The 4,636-nt window shown below is 38.5% G+C and overlaps 1 long non-coding RNA gene across 1 annotated transcript; it reads left to right on the forward strand.

The window, feature by feature from the left end:
* Positions 1-1,225: 1,225 nt before the first annotated feature.
* LOC101166622 lies at positions 1,226-3,332 on the forward strand. The gene is made up of 3 exons (XR_002873403.1): positions 1,226-1,336; positions 3,037-3,106; positions 3,203-3,332. It is a non-coding gene; the product is annotated as an uncharacterized LOC101166622 (long non-coding RNA).
* Positions 3,333-4,636: the final 1,304 nt, after the last annotated feature.

The following is a 4,636-nucleotide window of genomic DNA, read 5'->3' on the forward strand; positions in this document are numbered from 1 at the left end:
TGCAGTACACTGTCAGAGTTTTCTCGACAGTGCTCCCATGCGGGAGGACAACCTCCCAACTGGAGGTCACCTCAGTTTTGTGGTAAACTTTCTTTTTAATTGTCTACCTTTGATTATCTCCATTTATTTCTATAAATACGAATAAGTAATCATATGTAATTGTATCTTAAAAACGTGTTTTTGCAGATAAACAGTGTCCGTACAACATGGTCTTTGAGGAGAGTGGCTCACCTTGCATGGATACTTGCACACATCAAAAAACAAGTTCAATGTGTGAAGAACATAAAATTGATGGCTGTTATTGTCCTCCTGGTTGGTTTTCTTTATATTTAGCTCTTATCAGAAACTAGATGTTCATTTTAACACTTAAAATGTATAAATGTTTTTTAGGAACTGTCTTTGACGATATTTCTATGAAGGGTTGCATTTTTAAGTCCGACTGTCAATGCAAGCGCGACAGAATCTACAACTCTGGAGAGATGTACAAACAAGGCCAAGAGATATGGTATGTAAAAAATTATAGTTTCAGTAAACACCTTTGGATTGTAGAATTTGATGTACGTAAGCTTGTTTTAACTCATGGTTGTGTTCTGTATGCCCCTTTCGGATCATGCTTTGCTTTGTAATTTGTGTTAACCGCTCTGGAATTTATAGAAACTAGAAAGATGAATGCTAATTATTGTGTGGTTGTGTATGTGGTGCTTTCATGAAATGAATATAAGTAAATGTAAAAAATTGTAACATTAGCAGAAACAAAGCAAAACCTAATTTTTACACTACTTATATCAATGTTGGTGTTTTGTTTCTTTCAAAATGATTCTTTTTGTGTGTATATTTTATTAATCATTGCCTTAGACTTCTTTTGATGCACTCTTATAATTTAATTTCCTGGTATTTTCCTCCTTTATCTAATTTGTTGTGAAGCACATTTCCTCTTGTTTACTCTCATAACCTTCTTTTTTTATCATTTTCAGCAAGTGTTATGAGGGAAAATGGAGCTGTGATAACCTTCTAACAACAGCTCAATGTTCAGTTGAGGAAGGTTCACATGTCACTACTTTTGATGGGAAATCTTACACCTTCCATGGAGAGTGTCTTTACACTTTGGTCAATGTAAAAAGCCAGGTGAATCAGCGGATGGGGGATGTAGCAAAAGGCCAGGCTATGTTTAAAAATAGGTCTTAACTTTTTGTGTGGCTAATCGTCTGTAACTACTTTTCAGGTCGGCTCCAGTCCAGCATTCAGGATCCTTGCCCAGCTGGAACCTTGCACACACCTACAGTATGACACCTGCCTAAAGACTCTTAAATTCCTGCTGAACAATGACAGAAACAATGTGAGTGTGAAACAAGTTCTATTGTTTCTTAAAGTCCAGGGGCCTCATTTATAAACGTTGCGTTCGCACAAAAGAAGGCGTACGCCACTCTCTACGCAATAATTGAGATTTATAAAAAGCAAACTTGATGGGAAAATGTGCGGTCCTTCACGCAAGCTCTGACCCAGGCGTACGCACAAAAACGGGTGAAATGAGAAACGGCGACGCCGTCGGCAGATGGAAGAAACACGTGAATGTGAAAATGACAATACTGCGTCTCATAAATAATATGAAGACTTCACAAAGCAAGTCTTACAATTAACAGCCTACACCAACAACCGTTTGATCGATCAGCAGTGAAACAAACAAAAAAAATCAAACGAAAATTACAACAGAAATTCAAATGAACACTTATTTGCAAAAAGAAAAGTGAAATATGTTCTGCAATATTGACATGTTGTGCAATTCATCCTCATAAATAATATAGTTAACAGAACGAAATAATGTACAAAACTGATATTCTCGTTAATGTGTCCGTCTGGCGGAGCAAATATAGATGCCATTAGATAGACAGCTAGATGTATTAATTGTCCACTAGGGAAAGTTGTTTACATAGTAAAACATGTCTTCATAAGCTACGGAATTATGGTATTCATGCATATGCCTTTAGTTTGTTTTATTTTTGATAAAACGATGTATGGCGTATGTCTCAACCATTCAGAAAGCAACAAGAAATTACATTTTCGCTGAACAATTTCCCTTTTCCACGTCGATTATTACCGACATCTGTAGCTTGTCAGATGCAATTAAATGGATGGAAATAAAAAGCCCCATCACAATGAGTAATGACGCACAATGGCTGATCTTGCGCTCTTAGAAGATGTGGTAAATGGAAGAATTCGGAGTGAACGCATCTTTAGACAGCAAGAAGACTTGCTGGCAAGCGAGGACGACTGGCTTATGAGCCGGTTCCGACTTCCTCGAGCCGTCCTGTTGGACCTCTGCAGGCTTTTGGGGGTGTGTCACCCGGTGCATCTGGCGCGTCGGTGTTCCCCCTGCGCCTCAGACACCACTCCACTTAAAAGGGATTCCCCAATAATAGCCGCCAGTCTCTCATCAAGAGGGGTTATCTCTCCCCCCCCCCCCCACACTCTGGCGATGCAGCACCAGACGTTTTTTGCCTCGACTTTGTTGTCCGACCATTTCTTTTTTATTTCGGCCACGGTCCGAGCTTGTGAGGCTGCAGCATTTACGCCGTCTGCCGCCGTTTGCCACTCACGTGCCTTTTTGGCATTAGTAATGCCCACACTGTGCCCTCCAAACAACATTTTTCTCCTCTTTTCCACCTCGCAAACGATAACTTCTACTTCACATCGAGTGAAGTTATGTTTTTTTGATTTCCTCTCTGTGTTTGCCATGATTTCGCAATCAATGAATATTCATTTGTGGGCGTTTCACGGACTATTTATGGGCAACTATGGGCGTGTCATGAAGCCGCAAAAGCTGCGCTGCATTTAGAATTGGTTGTGATTTATTAAGGGAAAGATGCGTAGGATGTGCATGCGCACGGTTTTATAAATCCGAATATTTCTGTGCGTACGCACGTCCTATGTTTAATCCGTACGCCACTTCTGATGAAAATCCTACGCAAAGTTTTATAAATGAGGCCCCAGGTGATGATGACTGCAACACTGTTGACTGATTTTTCCATGTTTGCTCAGGTTTTGGTATTCACTGCAGACGGAAAAGTTGAGCACAATATGCAGCAAGTAACTCTGCCTTATCAGTCAGGTGAGTCAGATAATAGGTAAATGAATGCAACATTATTATTTTAAAGGAAGTTGAAAAATCAAACAATCTATCTGGTTCTGTGCATTTTTTTTGTAGGAGATATCGACATATTTGATGTTTCCTCCTTTCACATAATGCTTCAGACTAGTTTTGGGTTGCAAATTCAGATCCAGCACACCCCTGTCATGCAAGTCTACATTAGCTTAGAACAGAATTACAAAACAAATACAAGTGGTAAGTTTTAGAATGTTCTAAAATATCCACTTTTTCATCATTAAATCTTTGTTCAGAAAAAATATATAGCTTTTGTTGTAACTTTTTGGAAGTCCTAAATCGTTTAGAGACATGAAGATAACATTTTTATTTCCACCCATGCATATCCAAATAGGACAAATAGACTGTATGCTCTAGCTTTAAAAAATTCTGTGAAATTCTTTTGAAAGTGTTTTTTACTTTAATATCTTCGGAATATCTTCGGAAAAACTCAGTCGAGAAACAAAACTTTTTTGTAACTTAATCCCAACAGATTTTGCAACTTTTCATGGAAAGCTGAATATGGTAGAAAATCTAAACATATTTTGCCATTTCTAATTCTAATTCTCCGATCCAAATGTTTACTTTCCCAGGTTTATGTGGGGACTTCAACAATGTTCTCTCTGATGACATGAGGACCTCTCAGGGCATAGTAGAAGGAACAGCAGTCTCTTTTGTTAACTCTTGGAAGACTTATAGTTCTTGCAAAAACATTGACATAAGACTTGATGACCCATGTTCCCTCAACAGTGAAAATGGTAAAAAAAATAATAATAATAAAATCTAAATTGGAAGTTTATTCAAGAAAATCTATCAGTGCCCATGTGAAACCATTCATCTATTTCAGGGAGGTATGCCAAAGAATGGTGCCCATCCCTTAAAAATCCAAACGGCACATTCACAGAGTGCCATTCAGTAGTGGATCCTGAGTCCTTCTATAAGGTACACCTTAAGACTTTCTCAAAGGATCTGAATAAAAAAAACTACGTCTAAGAGTTTTCTTTGTGTTCTGCAGCGATGCCTGTATTCCACCTGCAGCTGTGAAAAGACAGAGGCCTGTCTGTGTGCTGTTTTCTCTGCTTATGCTCGAGCTTGTGCTGCAAAGCGGGTGTTCCTACAAAACTGGGGAGGAAGCGAGTGCGGTAAGAGTTTTTCTTTATGTTAAGGCTAAATGTTTTAAAGGCTTTTATACACCCTGTGATATCTTCTGAGACACTTGCTCTACATGTAAATCCCCACAACCTTGCACACCTGAACATCATTGTGGCTTTTGCAGGTAAGTTGAATAATTTTTGTTGTCTGCGTTTTAAAAAAGTTTTTCTTCTGGAAAAAGGCATGAAGTAAACTATGTATTAATTCCATCTTTACAATGGAGCCATGCATAGTCAGCATTTGTTTCTTGTTTTACAGCTATTTCTTGTTTAGAGAGCTGGTTGTTTATTTTCCACTTTGTTTTTAGCACATTTCTGACCTTTCTGTCAGGCTGTCAGTTCCTTT

This window comes from Oryzias latipes, chromosome 6 (genome assembly GCF_002234675.1).
Source record: "Oryzias latipes chromosome 6, ASM223467v1".
NCBI lineage: Eukaryota > Metazoa > Chordata > Actinopteri > Beloniformes > Adrianichthyidae > Oryzias > Oryzias latipes.